This window comes from Entelurus aequoreus, linkage group LG08, assembly GCF_033978785.1.
Source record: "Entelurus aequoreus isolate RoL-2023_Sb linkage group LG08, RoL_Eaeq_v1.1, whole genome shotgun sequence".
Classification (NCBI taxonomy): domain Eukaryota; kingdom Metazoa; phylum Chordata; class Actinopteri; order Syngnathiformes; family Syngnathidae; genus Entelurus; species Entelurus aequoreus.
The window spans coordinates 37,004,548-37,031,198 of record NC_084738.1 but is presented as its reverse complement, the minus strand read 5'-3'; the positions used below and the strand labels follow the sequence as shown (position 1 = coordinate 37,031,198).

General features: G+C 40.8%; 1 protein-coding gene across 8 annotated transcripts in view; it reads right to left on the bottom strand.

Annotated features, from left to right (window-relative positions):
• The window catches only part of rbfox3a (RNA binding fox-1 homolog 3a), a 1,185,382-nt gene extending 1,165,430 nt beyond the window's left edge, over positions 1 to 19,952 (bottom strand). For all 8 annotated transcript variants that reach the window (XM_062056429.1, XM_062056431.1, XM_062056424.1 and 5 more), the window contains exon 1: positions 19,763 to 19,952. The gene's annotated coding sequence lies outside the window, so the exon portion shown is untranslated. The remainder of the gene's footprint in view (positions 1 to 19,762) is intronic.
• Between the last annotated feature and the right edge of the window lie 6,699 nt (positions 19,953 to 26,651).

The window sequence follows — 26,651 nt, the reverse complement described above, 5'->3', positions numbered from 1 at the left end:
TTGATTGATTGATTGATTGATTGATTGATTGATTGATGATTTTAGGTTGTCCTGAAGAATTTGGAGGCAAACCTCCTTTTTCATTGACCCATTTGAAGCACCAGTTCCATTGGCAGCAAAACAGGTCCAGAGCATAATACTACCACCACCATGCTTGACGGTAGGATTGGTGTTCCTGGGATTAAAGCCCTCACCTTTTCTCCTCCAAACATATTGTTGGGTATTGTGGCCAAACAGCTAATTTTTTATGGATATGGATTATGTGTCTATCCCGATGTATACTGATATTGTTTTATCGTCCAGCCCTAGTTACAACAATATGCTACTACATGCTACAGTGCATGTGCAAGCCAGTCAGTCACACAAGAGGATAGAGAAAACTAAGGAATAAAAATGTTGGCTCGCACAAAGATCCTCGGGTAAACCTCTACCATTTATGGAGATATCCACCGACGTAACTAAGGCAAAAGTTTAAAATTTCAAACAGCTCGTTTAGAGCAAGTTTGTATTTGAAGAATACAAGTTTGTTCTATAAATGTCTCTGTGGTTTGATTTCAACATTTTGGGATTTATGGGGATGCCAAATACACAAAAACAGATTCTAATAAGAAAGAAAAGTTGGTTTTGCGCAATAGGGCCCCTAGAAAAAACCCTTTTTAAATAAACCTGTCATGCTTTGCGTTGACATTTGTGTTGTCTACCAAATTTTCCGGATTACTGAGCGCACCGGTATACAAGCCACACCCACAAAATTTTAGAAGAAAAAAATAAGTTTCCATATATTAGCCGCACCGGACTATAAGCTGCAGATATATATGTTGTGAAATTAGTTATTAACACAAAAATATTCTGTAAATGTTTATTTACATACCTTAATTGTTTCCAAATGGTGTCTGTAACACGGCAGTAAAACGGCTGATCAAACAAAACAGAAGGCATCGTGATGAACCCACTAGCTGCGGAAGCTAGCTCTCCAATCAGCTTAACAGACTCAATAACACCACGATGACGTTTTGGTGAATTTACGAGGCTGAAACTTTACAAAAAGAATGTTAATAATACATACAAAGACACTCATAAAAGTGTCTGAATATTAGCTAATGCTAACGACGCTAGCTTCATTAGATTACGATAGCACGTACAAGTAAGCAAGAAAACACTCCTACAGACATTACACATGGGATGGTTTTTTAAATATATATTGTTTAGTTATATTGTAAAACTTACAAACATTCCTTGGAGTGATGAATGAATGTTTTCTATTTTATCAGTTACAAATTTATGAAGAAAATAGTGCTGTTATTAAAAAAACAGGTCTTTAGGAGGTTATATTGTCAATGCAAAAATCTTCAAACGTGTTTACACTTGTCCAAGTTCCTCCATACAACAGGACCAGGAATTTGTGTCGAAAATGTTACGACCCCAAGATTTTAACAGAACTCGGGGGCTGGTATGGTGTCAATCCTAGGCCAAATTTGGCCCCCAGGCCGCCAGTTGAAGAGCGACTATTTGTATGTAGTTTGTTATTTCCATCAAAAAATTGGTCCCAATAAAATGAGTTAATCTCTTAGAGGGAAGGCATCAATCCTTTTTACTTAGTGAGACAGAAATGTGGTGCAACCAAAACTACGTAATTGAGGTTGCAGACGGTAATTATTTACAATATGTACAATTCAGTGCCCTTGTGAAAACAACAAAAAAGGAAAGTTTGTCCTTATATTGAGATTGACATGATGCAGTTCAATATTGTTAACGGGCATGAAAAAGAACACATGCTCAAGGTGTCCGTCTCATACTAAGTTCAACAGGTCCAAAGAAGTACGTATAAGAAAAGTTAATACGTTTTATGTATTTGATTATTTAGTGATATATATTTATATGTGAGACAATGCACATTATTGAACATGCACCATGTAAATGTGCCAGATTGTAGCCAAAGGCTAATTTTCATCTATCGTCTTTAGCAGGTTGATGGTATATACACAAGGTCCATAAAAAACATGTAGAATAGTACAATACAATACACAGACTCGGATAAGGGAGAGTGTGTGTGAAGTCCGGCTGCTCAGCCTCCTAATGTACCACAGCAATATCAGTTTCTTCTAGACTGGATTGTCTGAGAGTCCACTGAGCAGAGGTACTCCAAAAAACAATTGCAAGTCTAAATTGCGATGGAAGCATCTGCAGCATCTTACCTTAGCCTCTTCACATGCACCAGCTGCCTGCTCTATTTAAGTCCCACGATCATTGGGATCACGCAAAGTCTAAATCTCGCAATAACAGCAATAAGAGGGAATACATTGGAGTTTGTGGCTGGGTTAAAACAAGCCTTACGACTTATGGACAGACCTTCTGTCACTCCCACCCTTTCCACCTTGGTTACTAAAAGGGCATTCATACATTAGTGGTTTAGACAGCAGTTCGCTGTGCTCCGCCAAAGACCATGTTAGCACTGTACACAAAACCTGGTCATCCGGCACGAACCCTGAGAATCGCAGGAACTCAACAAAAAGAAAAATACACACATTTGTGGCGGTATTGGCAGACACTGTGGAAAGAACATCAGACTCTGAATTTGCAAGGCAAGATCAGTGATAATATTATGTCAACGCCACCATAATCCATCCGCCAGTCACATTTTCTTCTCGGACCTTCACGACGTAAACACGGTAATTATTGGGAAGTGGTGGAGTTGAAGACGGCGGCATCGCAGGGTCATCAAGGAGCTACACGGAGGCACTGCAGTTGAGTAGAGAGTGGTACTACCGTGCCAATCCTCATTGGTGCCGTGTTCAAAACGTAATAAAAAAGGCTTTGCCCCTATCGTTGGGACACCAATCATCCAAACCTGCAATGTGTGAACGCCCCTAAAGACTTGTGTTGTATTCTGACGGCTCCTTTTTTTCCTGATTGCTCACTCCTGTTAGCCTCTCCGTATTACACTTTGTGCTGCATATTGTACAGATGGAAAGTACTGTATAATAAAGTTTCATTTATTTTCTTTTTCCGTTGTACTTTTTGCCTTGAGGTCCTGTTTTATTCCTAATTTATAAACTAGCTCTGCATGCATCCCTTCGCCTCTTATCTGCATCCCATGGTCCAACTACTACAAAGTGTTACAAAACCAAAGCAACATCATAATGCTTTTTAGAACAAAGGTGTACAGGCTAGTGACACTTCTTCTGGGGAAAAAGGAATCCCAATTTTTATTTATTAACGTTAAAAAAAACAAATAATAATAATAATACCTGGGATTTATATAGCGCTTTACAAAGTACCCAAAGTCGCTTTACATGTTAAAAACCTATCATTCATTCACACCTGGTGGTGGTAAGCTACTTTCGTAGCCACAGCTGCCCTGGGGTAGACTGACGGAAGCGTGGCTGCCAATTTGCGCCTACGGCCCCTCCGACCACCACCTATCATTCATTCAACATTCATTCACCGGTGTGAGTGGCACCGGGGGCAAGGGTGAAGTGTCCTGCCCAAGGACACAACGGCATGGTAAGAGGCAGGGAGCGAACCTGCAACCCTCAGGTTTCTGGCACGGGCGCTCTACCCTCTACGCCATGCCGCCCCCAAAAACAAAAACTCTCTCTCTCATATCTGGACACATGTGAGTAATGTTTGATACTATATACCAGTGGTCCCCAACCACCGAGCCGCGGTTGGTACCGGGCCGCACAAGAAATTTAAAAATTAAAATAAAAATAAATAAAAAAATAAAAATAAAAATAAAAATAAAAATAAAAATAAAAATAAAAATAAAAATAAAAATAAAAATAAAAATAAAAATAAAAATAAAAAAAATAATAAAAAAATAAAAAAAATAAAAATAAAAAAAAAATTTTAAATCAACATAAAAAACACAATATATACATTCTATATCAATATAGATCAATACAGTCTGCAGAATACAGTCCGTAAGCCAGGCCCGGCCCTAACCAATCTGGCGTCCTAGGCAAGATTTTAGGAGGCGCCCCCCCACATCGGCAGTGAAGTATTACAGTCTAATAATAAAAACATATGATTCCAGGAATAAAATGAAATGATATAATATAGATGAAAAACCAAGAAGATATATGTATGATGTTAACTGATATGCAAATTAGATTAGATTCAATTTATTGTCATCATTACAGTGAAATGCTGAATAGCAGAATGCAAAGTAACAGTATAATATATTATATGAGAATGTTATGTTATGATTATCTTTAACCGAATCACAGCAGTGCTCAAATTAAAAAACAGCATTCCCTCTCATGTGATATTGCTTAATTAACATTAATGATGTGCACTTTAACAACTAGGCTTACAACTATACCTAATATACAAAGGGGTGGAAAAGTGACTATTACCTGCAGGCCAAACATTAGCTAACCAGAAGGCAATAACAATGTAAACAAAAAACACCTGCTTAAAAGATCTAATACAAATATCTCTGAGGAATGTAAAGTGGGAGTACTGTAATTACCTAACGTTACATTATTATTTTCCATAACAATTTAGCCCCCTCCACAATATTAACCCGGCGTTAAAACAGAACTAGCTATTTATTGATTAGCAATTGCCGAATCATGTAACATTAGCTTAATGCTAAAAAGCCAGGTTACTATCACATTCTGTAGCAGACAAATAATTTCATGTAGGCTAATGTTACCTACCTGCTACCTCTGTCTTTTTCTCGTTTCTCCTCCTCTTCTTTTCTATTTTTTCTTCCCTGGGCACCTGACAGTTTTGGCCGTTTTGACATCTTGTGTTGATTTTTTGATGTGGTGACGTCCAAAAAGAGTCATGATACGGGAAGGGAGGGGGCGCACCGTGCGGAGGGGACGGGAGGGGGTGTAATGTTGTAACAAATAATATTTTTATTAAATAGGCTTTACTTTGCATTTTAATCATTGTGGGATTATTTTTGTATTTAGAAATAATAGTACCAACTTTTTTTTTTTTTTTCCCTCCAACATTTGTGGCACTGGCGTGGCGCCCTCTGATGGACGGCACCCTTAGCATTTGCCTATACGGCCTATGCCACGGGCCGGCCCTGCGTAAGCACACATGATTGTATTTCTTTATGACAAAAAATTTTTTTTTAAAATACCATAACCCCCCCCCCCCCCCCCGTCCGTGGGACAAATTTTCAAGCGTTGACCCTTCTTCTTCTTTCGTGTATCGTCTTCATATGTCCATCTTCGTGTCGTGTAGCCACTCCCTCGTCTCAGGTCCCACTTGGAAGAGGCCCTCCTCTGAAGGTGGTCTATGCCGGGAACAGGTGGTGATGATGTGGTCGGTAGTCTGCTCACGCTGCACTGTCTGTTAGGCCCCACTTCTTCATGGACGCTTTGAAGCAACCAACCCCTGTGCGAAGGCGGTTCAGGAGGGTCCATTGCCGGCGAGGTAGATCCTCTCCCTCCACGCCACCTCCAGGATCCTGGATGTAATGGTGTAGGCGTGTCTGTCCTGCTGACTCCCACTCCTGCTTCCATTCCGCTGCCAGCCAGGCTTTGGTTGTCAGATCCTCCGGGATGGAAATAAGCATCTCTTGTGCGGCCTGATTGTATGGGTGGCGGGACTTGAGTCTGCTTGGAGGTGTTGCCATGGTGGTGGTTTCATGGAGGATGTGCCAGCTGTGTTCCTGGGCTTTCCTTGCCAGGGCGAGGGTAGCGGCCTCTCGCCGTAGGCCGGCTGGCGCTATCCCTGCTAGGACTGGCAGGTAGAACACGGGGGTGGGTTTCAGGCAGCCACTTATGATCCGGAGGGCATTGTTGATGGCCGTATCGACCTTCTTGGCATGTGGGCTTCTACACCAGGTTGGGGCACAGTACTCCGCTGCAGAGAATACGAGGGCTTGTGTGGAGATACGTAGTACCTTGGCCGAGGCCCCCCAGGTTGTACCAGCTAGGTGCCGGATGAGTGAGACCCTTGCTGTTACTTTAGCCCTCACTTCATCCAAATGTTGTTTGTAGGACAGTGTCCTGTCCAAGCGTACGCCCAGGTACTTTGGGGCCTGCTGGAACTCCAGGGGTTTGTTGTCCACTAAGATCTCCAGCTCCCTTCTTGCTTCCCTGTTGCAGAGGTGGAATGCTGCTGATACACTCTTCCCTTACTGAGCTGCAGTCGCCAGCTTTGAAGGTAGGCAGCCAGGACGAGAATGAAGCTGCGGTTTGACAGCATCTCCATGATGAAGTTGACCATATGACGGTTCGGGGTTGTTCTCAGCAGCTTCAGGTGGAGTCCGCGGTGCCAGACGGTATCGTAAGCAGCAGTCAGGTCCAGTAGTACCACCCCAGCTTTGGTTTTGGCCTGGAAGCTGTCCTCGAGATCTTTTGTGAGAAGGGTTACCTGGTCCACTGTAGACCTGCCCCGACGGAAGCCAGCCTGTTCCCTCGGAAGTTGTGAGTCAACTACTGGCTCAATTCGGCTGTGTATCATCCTCTCCAGGATTTTAAAGGGACGCACAGCAACAAGATTGGTCTGTAGGACTTGGGGTCATCCGCAGGTTTGTTGGGTTTCAAGAGGGCTATGACAGTGGCCCGTCGCCATGCCCTTGGGAGCTTGGACCTCCGGAGGCACGCAGAGAAGAATGCACGCAGCCAGGCAGATGTTATTTCGCTCTGGTGGATCACACTCTGGGTGGATGTTGTCGGAGCCTGGTGCCTTGCCTTGTTTGAGTTTGGCCATAGCGTCCTTGAGCTCAGCTGGTGTGAAATCTCCTGACAGGTTGGCATTAACACTGGCCGCCCTAGAGAGACTGGATACCTCGTGGGATGTTGAGCGGGCAAACTCTTTGTCTGCGTCTGGGAAGCGGCCATTTTTCAGGAGTTGGGCTGCGATGGAGTTTGCTGTCACAGGGCACTTGGGAGGGGGTGTACTTCTTCCTGAGAGCTGGTTTATGGTCTGCCACGCTTTACGGCTGGAGTGGGTAAAGTCAATCGACTCGACGACCTCTGTCCATCTAGCCCTGGGAGTGGCGTCCAGCTTCTCAAGCAGTGCCGTTGCTGTCGCATCCACTTTAGCTCTTGAGCTAGCCTGCTGGTGGGCTCGCAGGAGGTGGTTGCACTCCTCGTTCCAACCCGGGATGTAGTTTGCATTGTAGCCTCGTGGTATGGTTTTCTTCGCTGCCCCTGTCAGCACTTCACAGTAGGCTGCATATGCAGCATCCACATTAGGAGTGTCTGGGTCCGGGAGGGTGACAGATCTTCTCTCTGTGTCAACAGAAAAAGCATGCCACTTGGCCTTCCGGAAATTCCATCTTTTGACAGGCTTCCCTGCGACCGGCTGCACCAGTGATGGTATTCTGATGACAGATGGTCGGTGGTGTGATCGGGGGACCCTGTCAATGACCCTTCTCTCTGGCATCGGGTCATTACTGTGGAACACAGCAAAGGCGAGGTCTGGGTTGGTGAAGGTGTTCCATCTGGAGGAGTAGAAGCTTGGTGGCTCTTTGGGGTCAAACAGGAGATGGGCGTTGGCATTGGAGGCCCACTCGCTCAGCGTCTCCCCATCCGGTGTTGTGTGGGAGTATCCCCAGTCGGTGTGCTGGCAGTTAAAAGCGTTGACCGGTCCGCAGCTACAAAAAGGTTGGGGACCACTGCTCTATACAATAGCACATTTTGGCAGAAATTAGACTCGTTCAATAGTAATATTTGGGCCTTTCAGGCTTATCTTTGATTTATGCTTTGTTGTGTTTTTGTCCAGATACACCTGAATCGAGGTAAAACATTTGCCCACCCTTGACACCTCCAGACTGTCAATGACAATATGAATATGAATGACAATATGAATGAACATCTTTATGGACATTTTTGTCGATTCAACAACAACATGTGTGAAGTCAGAGGTCACTGATGTTGAACCCATATAGGTTGTGCTTGCTCACCATCTATGTTTTAGTTAGGCCATGTCCACACAAACACGGATAGTTTCAAAAACACATATTAAATGAAGTTAAATTGATCTTCATCCTCATGACTGTAGATCCATAACTGTCTATGTCTACACACAAACGCCTACACCAGCTGTCATGCAAATTTTGTCCAATCAGAAGCCTGAAAAAGGAGCCACAGCTGACTTGTTGGCATGTCACCTCTGGTAATAAATGTAATATACTAGACATACAACAGACTTTTTAAAACTTTTTTTTCAAGACAATGGTGAGTATAATTTAAGACCATTTCATATCCATATGGACTAAAAAAAGTACAAAGACATAAGGAAAATTAGAGGGCTAGAATTAATTTGAAGTACTGTATATGAATTCATTCACTGCTTTTTCACATTGGAAAACAAAATGGTAAAACCAGCTTCTCTTACGTAAACTAATTGAAAAAAATATTAGCAAACATCACAACAGCCATTTTTCAGAGTTGCCATAGAAGTGTTTTCTTGCAAAAGGTGCAGTGTGCTTCATATCAAGTGTTTTCATGTAACAACAACCAGAACGTCAGCAATGGTAGAGGAAAGCACAACAACATATTGTCTGTGAAAGGGACGGTTAGCATCTCTGCTAAAGCTAAATGGTTAACTTTTGCAGTGTTTTTTTTGTGGCTGTCAGAATTGAGCAAACAGATAAAAACATCTACAGTGCTACTACATCTGCACAAAGTTGTGAAAAACAGAGTGCAGACAGAGAGATTGTCTAAAAAGAAAGAAGGCGATTATGGCTTGCAAGCCTCAAACAGAATTTGGATGTGAATAATGTGGAAAAGATTCAAATTTGCTCAGCTCAATTTGTAAGTTTTTTATTTTATTTTTTTATTCAGCCTTTATTTAACCAGGTAAAATCCCAATGAGATCAAATATCTCTTTTCCAAGGGAGACCTGGCCGAATCAAATTTACAACATTAAACCTTGGTAGACTGCAATCCTTTCACAGAAGCTTTAAACTCATTTAATGTAACAAGGGTTTGAAGTAGAAGATCCGACTGTGGGTTATTCCAAGCATTCAGTGCTGAAAACCTAAATGCTTTTCTTGCCCAGTTCAGTTCTTACTTTGGGGACGACAAATTGCAGAACATTCATTGAACGAAGTATCTGGTATGTATGAACACCTTTTTACCTGTTTTTGTGACTTTTTTGAAAACATTTTGCTCATAAACAAGGACTAGTTTTTATTTAAGCATGACAAGATGACATTCACAAATCTTACTTGCTTTCCTCACCCAACAATAAATTAAGTGTAAACACTAAACAGACAACTTTTGTAGCTTTTAATGTCAGTTGCTGTATAAACTTGGAGAAAAGATTAGACATGAGAAGCTGACCTGAAATTATTGGAATAAATAATAGAAATAATATATTATTTATAATATATTTAGTATAATAAATTATGTTTTTTAATAGTTTTACTGCTGTGAGTACACTACTACTACAGGGAAATTAGCATGTACTTACTGTATGTAATAGTAGGATTTCACTAGTAAACATCTCATATTGATCTCCTTCGGCAATTAGCGGCACTTTACTCACATAACACTTCTTAAAGGGGCTGTTTGCAACATTTACACCTAACGCTAACTTTCCAATGTATTTTACACAGTATATCGGGCCCTCTTTCGATTTATGTACGTACGTAACACATGCACGCACATTAGCTTTAGGTGTTGTTAGCTAATAATAGCAATTTGGATAGCTAGCGTTAGATGTCATTAAATGTATTTTCTATCATTATATCACAACATGACTGCTTTTGTTTGTGTGCATGCGCACCCTGCGCCTAGGTGTTGGCGAGACCGGGTGAGTGACCCTCGTGAACACCAATCATTTTATCCGGGCCGGTAAAAAAATGTTTTGCATAAATTTTGCAATTGTGAAAAATGTGGACAATTTTCAAACAAATGTGTTCTGTTAAACCACTAATGGTAACATAAGGTAACTGGTGGTGTTCTATTATTTTCTTTGAAAAATGTTAATGTTAAAAAGTTGCAAACAGCCCCTTTAAGGGAGTTAAGTTGACCCTTGTATAGTTGTGCAAGTGTTTGTGGCGTTTCAGCATCTTTTGACATAGATTTATCCTGGATTTCTGACTTTAACATGATCATTCCATTCACTTTCACCACTATGTTTACAAACGCATTCCTCCTTGATGGCTCCACATTCAGGTCCTAAACACTTTATACGTTTCTATCCACCGGCTTCAAGCATGATTTGAATGAATCATTCTGGAGCCACAAATCATGGAACTAGCACTTACCCATCTTATGCAAGTAATTTGGCTTTGCTGTGGGCTTTCGTTATGTTTACTCCGCTGCTATGCTGAGCTGTAACAACACACTAGATCAGGGGTGTCAAACTCATTTTAGATCGGGGGCCACATGGAGAAAAATCTACTCCCAAGTGGGCTGGGCTAGTAAAATCACGGCACGATAACTTAAAAATAAAGACATACTGTACATATACATTCACTGTAAAAACATACATATACACATACTGTACATATACACTCACTGTACAAACACACACATACACATACTACACATATACATTCACTGTACAAACACACACATACATATACTGTACATATACATTCACTGTACAAACACACATATACACATACTGTACATATACATTCACTGTTCAAACACACATACTGTATACACATACTGTACATATACATTCGCTGTACACACATATACACATACTGTACATATACATTCACTGTACAAGCACACATATACACATACTGTACATATACAAGTACATATGCACACATACAATCACGTTTCATCAAACATATATTAACGTTGTTGCCCTAGGGTAAACTGTGTATAACACATGGCACACTGACAAAGCTTAACCTATTGTTACTATAACAATCTACAAGGTTAATGTAGGTTGCTTCTCTTTTTTCCCCTCCATTTTTCTGCATTCTTTCGTATCTCAAGTTATCATTACGTATATGTATTGTTGCATTTGAACAATTGTATTGTTGATAATAAAGGTAAAGTATTGGTATTGTTTATTATCAATAGCACTATTTCTATTGGTATTCATATTGCTCCATTTTTAGTGTAATAATGCTCATTGTCATTTCTGTATTTTTTATTTTTTTATTTTCGCTAACTGCTTATTTGCTATTACTTTTACCATCATATTTGTACATGTCGTATTTGCTGATGTTGCTCTGTTGTTGTTGTTGTTGTTGTTGTTGTGTTTGCTGTTGTTGTTTTTGTCTCTCTGTCTAATCCCCCTCTTGTCCCCACAATTCCCCCCTCTTTCTTCCTTTTTCTCTCTTTCTATCCCCTCCTGCTCCGGCCTGGCTGCACCACATGATAATATAAATACATTTAATAAAGTCAAAATACAAGTAAGGCAACAAGAGAAGTATCCTACACTTCTCTTTTGTAAAGTAAATCTGAACAGCCGATATGGGCATCTACATCTGCTATATGATTTGCCCGAGAAGCTGGGCAGGACATTAAAAAAAAAAAATGTTTTAATAAATTTAAAAAAAAAATAAAATAAAATAAAATAAAGACAACTTCAGATTGTTTTCTTTGTTTAGAAAAAGAACAAGAAACATTCTGAAAATGTACAAATCATAATGTTGTTGTTTTTTTACACTTACATGTTGCGGTTAATAGTATTCTATCTTTATTTGTCGTTATTTATACTTTCTGAATAAATTATGTGATAATGTTCATCAGTCAACTCATTGGTGTTAATTTTCAATATATCAAGATAAAAAAATAATATCAAGATCAAATTACAGGATGTTATTTATGTAGTTCGCTCATTTTCCTTGACTGGTGCACTAACATTATGTGGGGTTTTTTTGTGTGTTTTTTTTACATATGTAGCATCATCTACAAAAATACAAAGAATTGTGATTGCGACTTCTAGTGGACACATTTACAACAGCAGTTTCTTTCATTGGCTCATTTTTATACTTAGCAAACTCATCCCGTGGGCCGGATAAAACCTGTTTGCGGGCCTGATCAGGCAGGCCGTACGTTTGACACCCCTGCACTAGGTGTTGGTGCACGATTAATTATGAGCGGGCAGCATAGGTAGCCTACCGTAGGTAGCCTAGCCCTCCATTACATTATAGCGTCCTCAAAAACCAAAACATTGAAAAGCAAGACTGAAGATTATGCATATAAAAGTAACATTAATATATCTTTAAGACCTTTCAGAATTGTACTTAAGACCTTTTATGAGATTGTACGATACTTTTTCGACATTTTAAGGCCTAATATGTAGTATTTATTACTATTGTTTTGTTTTTCATTACGCATTACTTCTGTTACTGTATGTAAAAACCTGCACTGCAACAATGTGGGATAATTAAAGGCCTACTGAAACCCACTACTACCGACCACGCAGTCTGATAGTTTATATATTAATGATGCAATCTTAACATTGCAACACATGCCAATACGGCCGGGTTAACTTATAAAGTGCAATTTTAAATTTCCCGGGGAACTTCCGGTTCAAAACGCCTTTGGAGGATGACGTATGCGCGTGACGTCGCGAGGTCCACGGAAGTGTTTGGACCCTATTGGACACAATACACAGAGCTCTGCTTTCTTTGACAAAATTCCACAGTATTCTGGACATCTGTGTTGGTGAATCTTTTGCAATTTGTTTAATGAACAATGGAGGCTGCAAAGAAGAACGTTGTAGGTGGGATCGGTGTATTAGCGGCGGACTACATTAACACAAACAGGAGGATTTTGTTGGATAGTAGACGCGCTAGCGGCGACCTCACCTTGACTTCCTACGTCTCCGGGCCGCTGACCGCATCGTCGATTGCTGGAACGCAGGTGAGCACAGGTGTTGATGAGCAGAGAAGGGCTGGCTGGCGTAGGTGGAGCGCTAATGTTTTTATCATAGCTCTGACGAGGTCCCGTTGTTAAGTTAGCGTCGTTAGCAACAGCATTGCTAGGCTTCGACAGGCGTCGAATACACATTAACCGTGTATTTACATGTCCAGTGTTTGGTTCGGTGTCTCCTGATAGTAGTATTGTTGATCTTCTGTCTATCCTTCCAGTCAGGGATTTATTTATTTTGTTTCTATCTGCATTTGAGACAGATGCTATCACGTTAGCTCATGCTAAAGTGTTTCGTCGATGTATTGTCGTGGAGATAAAAGTCACTGTGAATGTCCATTTCGCCTTCTCGACTCTCATTTTCAAGAGGATATAGTATCCGAGGTGGTTTAAAATACAAATCCGTGATCCACAATAGAAAAAGGAGAGAGTGTGGATTCCAATGAGCCAGCTTGTACCTAAGTTACGGTCAGAGCGAAAAAAGATATCTCTTGAACTGCATTCTAGTCCGTCACTCTAACGTTCCTCATCCACGAATCTTTCATCCTCGCTCAAATTAATGGGGTAATCGTCGCTTTCTCGCTCCGAATATCTCTCGCTCCATTGTAAACAGCGGGGAATTGTGAGCAGCACTACCGCTTGTGACGTCACGCTACTTCCGGTAGGGGCAAGGTTTTTTTTATCAGCGAGCAAAAGTTGCGAACTTTATCGTCGATTTTCTCTACTAAATCCTTTCAGCAAAAATATGGCAATATCGCGAAATGATCAAGTATGACACATAAAATGGATCTGCTATTCCCGTTTAAATAAAAAAAATTCATTTCAGTAGGCCTTTAAAAGTCTATCCTATCCTATCCTAAGTCCGTTTAGATATTTTGACTAGAAATTAGAAATACATACTGATATATATATATGAGTTTTTTTTCCAGAGCATTGTTTTTAATGTAGGTTCACTAAAACAATGAGGAAGTAACATGGTTTTTGTTTTATTAGCTCAGGCGCGTTACACTCGAGATAATGTTGCACCTTTCTGACACAAAGCAAAAAGTCTTCTTGCTTGTCAAAGTTGTTCAATTAGCTGGATGTCTGCCAGCGATCATATCCAAATTAGCTGACTGTCATTTGCCCTGGCTGGAGTGTTGCAAAGCTCGTTTTGATGCGTCTTTTGTTATCAATGTTGAGTGAAAATAAAACCATGTTTATGTTCAAACATACAGTAAGTCCTCTTAAAGTGTGTTTAAAGCCATCAAGGCAGTGTTGTTGAGCTTTGGAAATGACAGCGCACAACCGTGACGTCATCCGAGGAGTACAAGTCTCTGTTTGTGCCATCTACACGCATACGCTAAGCGGAGAGTTTTGGAACTCTTCACCTTGGCTAGCGTTTGCAAAAGTCTGCGCTTTTAAGGACAAAAGTATGCGTTTGCATGTGAACAAGAGGTCTAAAAACAGAGATAGGTATGTGCTTACTATGTGTCCGTGTGCATGTGGATAAGGCCTTACTTAGTGACCTTTTTTTAACCACAAAGTCGACCCATTGAAACACAATTATTGTTGCAAATCCCATTAACCATTCGTAATCCTCATCAGCATTCTGACATGTGCATTTAGTACTCAAATAATCCCTAATTCTAGTTTTAAACTGCCTCGTATTTAGTTCAAAGTGACTCTGCAGTTTACACCAGGCTGAGGCTGTGGGTTCATCCCAAATGAGTCCAAGTTATTAAATGATAAATAATATAAATGGGTTATACTTGTATAGCGCTTTTCTACCTTCAAGGTACTCAAAGCTCTTTGACAGTATTTCCACATTCACCCATTCACACACACATTCACACACTGATGGAGGGAGCTGCCATGCAAGGCGCTAACCAGCACCCATCAGGAGCAAGGGTGAAGTGTCTTGCCCAAGGACACAACGGACGTGACTAGGATGGTAGAAGGTGGGGATTGAACCCCAGTAACCAGCAACCCTCCGATTGCTGGCACGGCCACTCTACCAACTTCGCCACGCCGTCCCCATTCATGTTTATTCATTTATTATTATAATTATTCATGTAATTAGTTTGCCAAAAGTTCGGGAAAGAGTAAAATTCGTTTTTTCACAACTCTCAAGCACCCAGCATGTGAGTCCCACACTTATGAGACACACTGGTCTTCCCCCAAAAATAAAATGAAAAAGGTAAGCATCTCACGACCTGTGCCTCCAGCGTGCTCAAGCGTCATCCACAACATCTGTATTAGCGGAAATCTTAATAAAATCCACAAATACCCTGCGCCAGATGCTGTGCCTCCAAAATAAGACTGTGAATCACCACGGAACCAACACCCTTCACAGATATGCACCTAAATAATAATACACTTTTTATGTATGAAATGTCCTGTAAGTGTTTTGTCCATTTGTCTGTTATTGGCCCTCTATGTAATATCTTGAACACATCTACATTTATATGCCACTCAAAGCCTGGGATTTTTCTGCTTGATTTAGGATTTTTTTAAGCAACAAGAGGTGCAATTTACTCTGGAAAATGTAATATCTCAGTAAGAATTGAAACAGCATGATATTGGAGATGTTCAGCCCAGAAGGAAAGGCATCCGGCATAAAAACGAAGCCAAAGAAATCCTGTAGTTACAGTATACGAGGATAGCTACAATAACTACTATATATGTGGATAGATACACATACATCTATGCATATATCTTAGGGTTGTGAATATTTGGGCTCCACGTAATTTGATTCGATTCTTGGGGGTAATGATTCGATTTAGAATCGATTTTTCATTCAAAACGATTCTCGATTCCAAATATGTACTTTTTTTAATAACATTGGATGCCAGTACTATGATTAACGGCATTACTCCACAAAGTAAATAAACATCTCTGATCAATTTCTATATTCCCTAAAGAAAAAGTGGTTTTGTTTAATGTAAATGCTTTCCTCTTTTCTCAAGTAAATCTGTAGAGCAGATATGATCATCGACATCAACAATATGATTTGCCTGAGTGGCTTGACAGGAGAGTTTTGAAAAAAAAAATTAGATTTTTGAATTTTTTTTAATCTATTAAGATTTGTTACAAATAAGTATCGCGATTAAGCTGAAAATCAAAAAAAAATGTGACACCCTCAATATAGCTACACAATTTTGGAGGGCAATTTAAGTCTGCCTGTTTTTGATTTTGCAGGATACATTTCAAGAAGTAATTACTGTGACAAAGAATAAGAAGATTGAAAGGTTGACAGGTCTCATAATTCCACTGTTTAATTTATTTTTGCCACCTTCATGAGCTATTCCCACTTTTCTTCTGAGCATTAACATTGCTATTAAAAAAGCGATATATTACCCTGCTGACACTCACTAGGAAAGCGGAACATTAGAATTACCCTTTAGGATTTCATTTCAGGGCATTCAATCGATCGCAACTAGACTGTTTGGTTTGTCTTAGAAGACGTTTCAAAAACAAATGGTATGGAAAAACCATCCCTGAACAGAGGAGGTGGTCTGCGACACCACCTATCTCATACATACAACACTGTCCTTTCAACCATTCCTAAAAGACTCTGCAATTTAGTCTACAACAAATAACAGGAGTTAGAAACATTCTGGTCACATTTGTTTAGAACTGAATGGAATACTTATGCGGGGGATTCCGACTATTTTGGACTGGTAGTGGTCGATCCACAGCGATCGTTCTGCCACACAATACCTTAATACTAACAAGAGAAAATTACACTTCAACAACTGTCGTTGGCTTTGACAGTTAGGATTGCTCGTTTGCATTAAAACGGTTGTTTTTCCTCACTGCGATAGGGCGAAACCACCCTTCCCCAGGCACACCCTCCTGGTTTTGGAGTATAAATATGTTGGGGTTTTAGCACCAACCGCTAGACTAGATCTGACCAATCTAGGTCTATGAGCACGAACCGATGAAGCCTATTTGGATGAGCGGCGAAACGTCTTCTAAAACAAACCAAACAGTCCAGTTGCAATCGATTGAATGCCCTGAGATGACAATGACCTGGATGAATGAGAACATCCATATTTTAGGATGTCCTATTGACATACAAGGATTTCTTAAAAAATAAATCTATACAACCTTTATTCAAGCTCTAAAGAGAGAGAACAGGGATATTTATCGTTTTCTAGGCCAAGGATCCCCGACTGGTGAAAAGATGGACCCCCTACTTATACGTCATGCATAAAACAAAATAAAAAGAGGGCCCTCGGTCACACATACTTTTATCCTTGTGGTTTTCTTGCAGGTGTTTCTACCTTCTTAAAATATTGTCCCAGGTTAGTCAGAAAGGATAACCTCCTCTTCAGCTCTCATATCTTGTTACGGCACAGAATCAATACCCCATTTCCCACTGCAGGAACTTTTACAGGAACTTTCCCATTTACCCCAGTAAATGAAATACCCTCCTGTGTTTCCACCAAAAACCACCAGGGTGAATAAAGTTCCAACAGGAAGTAATTTAGTCCCTGTTTGCTACGAGGGACTTTGGAAAGTTCCTGCAGGAACCTTTTTAGGGGTAGACTATGCTGTCGGACGCTGATTGTTTGAACACAGTTGGGGCGTTTCTAAAACTGTATTTAGCCACCATTACCGTATTCTTGTGTATTACTTGACAAAGGAGAGGGGGGGGGGGGGAATTAAAGGAACTTTTGAGTTGCACAAACTTTTGTGGGGCATCTGTGCTGAAGAAGGCTGATTAGTGGGACTGTCTTGCAGTGTTTTAGCCGTAGTGTTCAAACTAGTTTGCAGTTTTAAGCTGATTATTATTTTTTATAAGCTTCAATTCTATACGCAAAGCTACGAGAAGTGGACAGACTCTTTTAAACATATTTACAGAGGAATATTTAGTATTTAGCTGGACTTTGGAACGGCGACTTAAGCTGCTCACTTAGACCCTGCAACCTGTTATTTGAAAATGAACGTGAAATAATAGCGGAATTAAACAAGTGGAACAAAGGTAAATCACATCAAACATTCACTATTTACTTTCTTACATGCTGTAAAAGTAGTTAGTGACATGCCATATGTGTTGATAGTCCTAACCAGAGTTAACCAAATGCTAAAGCTAACAGGCTAACGCTAAATCTGGTGTGTTCATATTTGCCCTGACACTGACATTTAATTTTTATGTATTGTTATTTACAGCTGAAATGGAATTTTTTTCATTTACCGATGGGTCAACTTTCTGTGTTGGACACTGTGGACAAAAGCCTGACTTTTTACATAAGAATCAGTACACTTTGTTTTTTAAATTATATAAACTTGTATCTTATAGCTTTGTGTTTTAGTTACTTACATTATAGGAAGATATAACCTAATACTGTCTGTTTCTTTACATGGCATCGATGTAGAAATATACTGCATCACTCCTCCATACGTCATCAGCGTGATTTGTATGAACTACCCTGAACATTGAAATGTGGTGAAAACACACAGGAACCTAAAGCTCCAGGAACTAAAGGTTCCAGGAACTTGAAAGTTCCTGAATTTTTGATGGAAAAGAGTGAAACTTGTTTGCAATTAGAGAAGGGATTTATAGCTCTTTGAAGAGCTATAAATGAGCTCTGTTCATTTCAAAGAGTAGTTCAAAAGATTGTCTCGTTATTATATGTATACATTTTTTAAGTAAGTCCCAAAAGGGACAAGCGGTAGAAAATGGATGGATGGATGGATGGATGTTTTCATCAAGGAAATGATCACTTGTGGCAGTAATAAAATAAGAGTTTGGTCAAAACATCTAAATGTATACATGACGCCAATATAGACACTATTGGTGAGAATTATTTTGAAATATTGATAATAATGTCATTTGGCTTATGTTTTCATAAATATTCTACAAAATGGCGCCATTTCCCCGTTCTTTGACAGTGACGTCACTATGTCCACTTTACATTGCTAGTCATCACCCCCGCTGAAGTGCATCCAAATGCTAAATTTCCTTGAACTTTTGTTCATTTTGTTTTCTTTTGCAGTTGCCAATATCTCATTTTAATTGAAAATACAGTGGCTAAAAGGCTTCAGTAGATTTAGGTGCTTAATAAAACGTCACGTTCTAAACTCTATTTGACATGAATAAGAGCCTTCTCTGGACGACTCTAAATCGGTGATGTCATTACGCCTTCAATAAATAAAGCCAAAAAAGCTTATTCTCATTCTGAGAGGACAATTTGCATAAAGAACAGCTCTCAAACGAACAAATTACAACTGCGAATTGGTGCAGATCGTTCACTTGGAAGAGTCGTTCAAAAGACTCGACTCTTTCGCGAACATCACGTCTCTAACCGCAATAATCAAACAATTTTTAACAAAGGTTCGGCTAATATTTGTGGCCATCTATTCTCTCTGAGCTTGTTATAACCTAACATCTAACCTCAGTGGCCTTGTGGTTAGAGTGAGACTGGAAGGTCGTGAGTTCAAACCCGAGTCATACCAAAGACTATATGCCTCCCTGCTTGGCACTCAGCATCAAGGGTTGGAATTGGGGGTTAAATCACCAAATGATACCTGAGCGCGGCCACCGCTGCTGCTCACTGCTCCCCTCATCTCCCAGGGGGTGAACATAGGGATGGGTCAAATGCAGAGGATAATTTCACCACACCTAGTGTGTGTGACTATCGTTGGAACTTTAACTTTATGATGTTCATTTTCACTTCCATGACTCAACTGCACATGACAACAGTACACAAGCACAAATAAGCGTGAACATTTAAAGAAATGGCATTACTTCAAGACAGTTAAAAACCAAGAGTTCAAGTCAGCTATGAACAAATGACAAATTAGTTGAGAAAAACTAAAAAGAAAATTACATACAATTTAATATTGACATAGAACGGCTCAAGCCAACAAGTGATACCACACGATTCCTTTGCGCACCTCTGTTTTGTGTCTAAAAAGTACAGTAGGTAGTAAAGTTCATCAGAAAACGGCTCCGTCAATCGTGAGTGATCATGAAGAAGCATGGACAACAGTAGAATACTTACGATGGTCAGGAGTGTTGATTCCTCTCTGCTTACTCAGTCCTGCCTCTCTCGAGAAGACTCTCCTAATCTTAGGCTCCCTTTCTATCAGATTATTTGTCCCTTTCTGTGATTTTACATTAAATCGTTGCTGTGGGCGCATGCCATGGCAAGTGCACACTTGCGCTCTGTGCAATATTTTGCCGTGCTGCCGAACAACAGCTCTGAGCAAGACTGAGATGGAGAGAGAGGGTGAAAGAGGATGAGAGAGAGGGAGGAGGGGATATTAGAGGAGAAGGATGCTGAGCAATGTGTGGAGGCATGAGTATGAGGGGTTGCATTCAGTGTGGGCAGAGCGAGGGGAAGCTCCTATTCACTGCGTGAGGAGTGAGGGTTTACCTTATACAGTTTTTTGATAATAGGGAACAGTACATACATTACTGGGTCTAAAAATACACCATCTGGTTTAATGCACTCAATTGGGCTAAAAGACGGACTCAACATTTAAAAATGTTGGTCTATTTTTGTGATCAAAAACTTACTGGCACAGAATGGCCTTTTCAGGGCAACGAATCAACTGTTTGCCTTTCTACCGAGCAGGCGTCATCAGTTCTTGTTCATAGACTAGATAGGACATCTCTAGTCTGAGTGGATGATGCAGGATACAAATTGTTTATCCCCTCAGGTGCCCCAAGACAGGGGTGTCCAGACTTTTTCACTGAGAGCCACACACTGAAAATTCAAAGGATGCGTGGGTCATGTTTTGTATTTTTAATTTGTACAACCAATACAATATATAGATTTTTTTAAAGATGAAAAACGCATACCATGTCAGCTGTGTGTTATTGGACTCAGTCGACATTTACATTTTTTTCGTTAAATTCCACCTGTATACTCTTTTATTCTACTATGTGTTATGACCTGTCATGACTGTCAGGTTCAAACACTGATGACATCTATTAAACAAGACAAAAAGGCAAGGAATCAAACAGAGACAGAATTAAATTTGGACTCAGATCTGAGGAGGGACATGGCCACTGTACTCTCAGGACAGTCCTGCACCACGCTCTGACGAAAAAGGTTTTGTCTCCTCTTTTATTTAGATATTCGATGTTTACGCAACAACACCTTTCTCAACAGGAATGGGGAGTATGTAAACAGTCCTTGTTTTCGGTCACATTGAAGACAAAAGAAGAAGATGCCTCGGGCTTGGGCTCGTCCTGGATCCAGCTGGGGCAGGTTTTCGAGGACAATGGATGACCCCTCCCGTCTCATTCAACCGTACACAGCGGAATCTTCCAAGCGTTTGGCTTGGTGCAACAAAGACAGCTTCTTGTCTGTTCATTGGAAACTCAGAACGGAAAGTTTTTTGATAATTTAATACAATTTTTCTGACAATGACGGGTCACATTTTGTATATTGTTCTTCCCGTGTTTAAAGTGTTATGTCTGTTTCAGTACCCCTGTCTCTGATAAGTGATCAGGAAACTCACCTGCCTCTGATCTCTAATCAGAAGGTTTATATGCCATGCAGCCTCGCTACCCAGACGAGGCTGGATCATTTTCATTGTTTTGTTTGCTATTTCTTGTGCACTTTCCTGTTTCACTATTTTGACCCAAATACATTTTTACCTGCACGCCGTCTCCTGTCCCCACACCCACTGTAGGGATGTGTAAATGTAACACTACGTATGTATGTTTTCTTGTGTTTTTAGTATATGACACGGGCCATAAAAAAAAAAAATAGCCGTAGGTCGCAAATGTAAGAGGAATGGTTTTTCCCTTATGTGGTGCAAAACCAAAGTTGTTAAAATAAAATGATGTAAGGCATCTGCCAGCCAACAACAGTCATTTGGATGTTTAATGTTAGTATTCCCTTCAGTTGAACCAATAGTCAAGAGTGCACCTGAAACCAAATGTGGCTTTGTTGTTATTTTTATCAATATTCAAATCACGATTACTATTAATGATTATTCATGTTAGGTAAAACAAAGAGTTTTCCCCAGGTCGGCAATCTGTGAATGTACCATGACATCATCATATAATTTGTAATTAAATAGTATAATAAAAAGGCTTGATAAATGTTATCCATATATTTAAAGACAATTATTTGCATTTTTGTTCATGATTAGTATTAACATGTCAGGTTTTGTCATTAGATGGTGCCTTCAGTTCCAGGGCACCATGGCTCTGTTGGTTGGCGGCAATGCCAGCAACTTGAGGGTTCTTGATTCGATCCCAGATTCCTTCTTCCTAGTCGCTACCGCTGTATCCTTGGGCATTACACTTCACCCACCTTCTTCCCATTGCCACCCACACTAGTTTAAATACAGCTTAAAAATGTAGATAATGGGTTTCTCGATGTAAAGCGCTTTTAGTCTCTCAAGAGAAAAACTGCTATAAAAATGTACTTCTCTTCTTTTATTTATCAATTTTTATGGGGGGTTTTCTGGACCATTAAAAAAACCAGCCATTACATTTATTTGTTTGTAGTGTGAAACATTCCGTATTTTCCGGACTATAGAAATCACCACAAATCTTTTAAAGAATAAAAATATTTTTCCATATATTAGCCACACAAGCCGCAGATATATACATTGCGAGATGAGTTATTTACACAGATGTTTTTATTAATTTTGTATTTACATATCTTAATAGTTTCTAAACATTGCTTGTAACATGGTAGTAAAACGGCTGATCAAACAAAACAGAAGTCATCGTCATTGACCCACTAGCTGCGGAAGCTAGCTCTCCAATCAGCTAAACAGACTCAATACCTCCACAATGATGTCTTGGTGAGTTTACTGAGGAATTTGTGAAACTGAAACAATACAAAAATAATGCCGTTGTAAGTTAATGATACTAAGACAGACATTCATAAACGTGTTAGCATATTAGCTAATGCTAACAACACTAGCGTCATTACATTACGATAGCACATACAAATATGCATGAAAACCCTCCTACAGACAACGTAAGTCTGTAGGAGGGTGGCTGGCTCTCCAGATGTTCACTCTGAGCATTTCACGCTTGAATGCGCCATTGTGAGTAGCGACTGTTTTCAGAGTTCAACTGCGTTTGCGTTGTTTTTTTTACTACTATACACCTATACTCATGACGTAGAACATATATCCTGTTCATGTTTATTCAGATTTTCCATCACATCCTACACTAATTTCAGAATTTCATCAATTAAAAACATACCTCAACTGTGGAACCTATTTTCTGTGTCTTTGTTTTACAAACTTTCCAACAATACCAACCTTTTTAAAATGGGGGTAAATATTAAGAAAGTTATGACATTTAAAAAAAGATAAAATCTTGAGCCCCATTGACTTCATACTGAAGAGGTTGACCATTAATTTGCGCATGTTCACCGGGTTGAAAAAAATCATAACTTTCTTTATATTTATCACAGGTAAATGATACTTATCAATGAAATCGTCTTATCAAGTCATGTCTGATAATATCTATGCAGACGTCACACATGCAAGAGATGGTTTAGTAAGTGTAAACAGTTTAAGTTATATTGTAAAAATTACAAACGTTGCTTGGAGTCAAGAATGAAGAATCCATACGAAAAGAAACACTGTGGATGGCTGGAAAACTGAACAGCACTCCGGTTGGAAGAAAAAAAAGCACTACAGATAAATGGAAGGACACTGCAGCACCTGCAGTGAGCGGATTCGTTCAAAAGATGGCGCCATAGCACAAACAATAAAACACCAAGTCAGTGTTTGTGCTTGTTTTTTGTTTTGTTTTTATAAAATGTGTTGAATTATTGCCCTTAGTGAAGAATATTCCATAAATGATCTGCTCCATTTAATAAGCCGCAGGTTTCAAAATGTGGAAAAAAGAAGCGGTTTATAATCCGGAATTTACGGTATATCAAATGAGTAAATACTAAGGGTGTAACGGTACACAAAAATCTCTGTTCGGTACGTACCTCGGTTTAGAGGTCACGGTTCGGTTCATTTTCAGTATAGTAAGAAAACAACAAAATATACATTTGTTGGTTATTTATTTACCAAATTTGTAAATAATTGCTATATCCTTTTAACATTGGGAACACTATAATAATTCTGCCCAAAAATAGAAATAGCTCTGTGTGTGATGGATGTGAGCCACCACTAGGCTGATCAGTGCAACAGCAGGCAGTCATGAATGCTAAGGATAACAATAACATACATATACACACAGGGTCCATTGCCAGGGTTAATGTAGTCAACATACAGTATATAAAATAAAAAGTAAATCAAACTAAATAAGATAAGGCTCAGAATTGGTTTCTTAACAAAACCTTTCTACATATAAAGTGCAACATTAAACTGCCTCAAGTTGTTGCTCAGATTAAATAAAATGACAAAACTTTTCTTCTACATATAAAAAGTGCAACATTAAACAGTTTTAAGTCAACTCAGCCTTAGATTAACTTTTTTTTTTTCCCCCCAGCCCCCATGGCGACTTTCACTGAATTTTCATGTTTTTTGCCAGAAAAATCAGTTTATCCACATTGTCTGCAGAAAGAGCAGACCTGCTTGCAGTTACAATGTCTCCAGCTGTGGAAAATACCCTTTCGCTGGGCACGGAGCTAGCAGGTATGGCGAGGTAGTGCCTAGCTAACTTGGCAGTAAGAGGATATATGGGCTCATTGTTCTTCCACCATAGAAGTGGGTCAAAATCTAGTTTTTAATGTAATATGGTCTTAAATCTGCTGCTATAAAAACACCAACGGCATTTGTTATTGCTTGAGCCCTGTCTGACTCGCCAAGGAGAGGCTGCTTGATTGCGGTGGGGAGCTGTGTTTGCACCACGCTCGTCTTTCTCTTCGTTGAAGCGATGTTCACTTGGGGGTGGTGCCGCTTCAAATGGGTTAGCATGTTTGACGTGTTGCCAGAAGCATACCCTACAGCTGCTGAACAATGTCGGCAAACCGCTTTCGCTTTTTCCACCTCTCATCCTCCGTTGTTGTATCGCACCGCAAAGCCGAAGTGTTCCCAAACGGGAGATCTTAACGAGGCAGGAGGGTCTTTCAGCTCTAGCTTTTGCATGTTGTCGTAGCCCGGTCGTTGCTAGCATGCCGTGTGTTGTGCCTCGGTGTGCATTGTTTACACAACGTGCGGTACGGTACTTATGTCCGTCCGTGCAATGCACTACTTAATATGTCCGGGTGGGGCCTTTTGGTGGGGGGGGGGGGTGTCGGTGTCTCTTGTTTGCGTGTTGGCGTTTGGGCTTGCTGGCGGGCCGGCGCTGGCTGGTCTCTGTGATCCTGTTGGCGTGTGGTTGCCGGTCGCGGTTTTTTTTGATCGCTTTGATTTGATTGGGTGGTGCTGGCTGTCTGGGGGTGTTGCGGCTGCTGTTTCTGCTGCCGTTTGTTTGTGGTGTGGGCGCCTGTGGCTGCTGGGTCTGGTGCAGGGGGGTGGCTGATGTGGTGACTGGTGGGAGCGCGCGCGCATGGTGGTTGTCGGGGCTGACAAACTGTGTATATGTATGTATATGTGTGTGTATGTATGTATGTATGTATATATATGTGTATGTGTATATATGTGTATGTGTATGTATGTGTATGAATGTGTATGTGTATGTGTGTATGTGTACATGTGTATGTGTATGTATATACATATGTATGTATATTTCTGGGGGTACGTTCGGGGCCTGCCTGTCGGGTGGGGGTCGGCGCCTCGGGCTACTGCATCCGGACTGCGTGTCTGGAGCTCCTGGGTCCCACCGTCCATCCCTTCCGGGTGCCCGTCTTGGTTGGAGCCTGCTGGGTCTGGTCCCTGCGTCTACTGTTGTAGCTTGGTGCTGCAGGGTATTCCGAGGTGCTGCGAGTCGGCCAGTTGTTGGGGCGGCGACCTTGTGTGTCAGCATGTATGTGATCTTCTTTTAATTCTTTTTTTAAAAAATTATAGTTTTTTAATATATTTTATTAATATTATTTTTTTTATTTTATTTTTTTATTTTCTTTATTTTCCCCTACCTCAGGGGGAGGACTCGGCGGGGCGGTTGCTGGTTGTTCCATCTCCATCGTTGGGGTCCCTGCGGGTGGGGTGGGTGGTTCCCGTGGCCCCGTGCTGGGTGGTCCTGTGGCGGCCGGTTTGGGTGGGGTGGCCTGGGGCTGGCCTCGCCGCGCTCTCCGGGGGTGGGGGGTGGGCTCGTGGGGGCCCGGTTGCCGGTGGGGCGGGGGCGGTCTTCCCGTCCGGTTGCGGGGGGGTCTCCGGGCCCCTCGGGCGGGGCGTCCCGCCTTTCTGCCCGTGTGGGGTGGGGTATCTCGCTGGCTTGGGGTCTGGCTGCCCCCTGCTTTTCTCGTGCCTTGTCCTCTGCCGGGTGCGTCTGTCTGCGGCCTGCTGCTGGCCCTTGTGGGCGGCACGGCGGGCCGGGCTCTGGGGTTCCTGTCGCTGTCCGGCTTGGCTGCGTGGGGGCGGTGATCCCTGGTTCCCTGGACACCACACCTACTGTTTGTGGGTTGGGCTCTCGGGGAGGCTGGGGCCGTACTCTGGCTCCCGCACACACTGGGAGTCAAATGTATTGTACATGCAGATTCACATATACTCACTTGCATACATATACACATACATAGATACCTACACTCCTACATACATCTACAAATACAGTACATATTTACACACTCAAAGTTCGTACATCCACACGCACACTCATTATACAAACATACTGTATACACATACTGTACATATACATTCACTGTACAAACATACATATACACATACTGTACATAAATACTCACTGTACAAACACACACATACACATACTGTACATATACATTCACTGTACAAACACACACATACACATTCTGTACATATACATTCACTGTACAAACACACATACTGTATATACATGCTGTACATATACATTCACTGTACAAACACACACATATACATGCTGTACATATACAT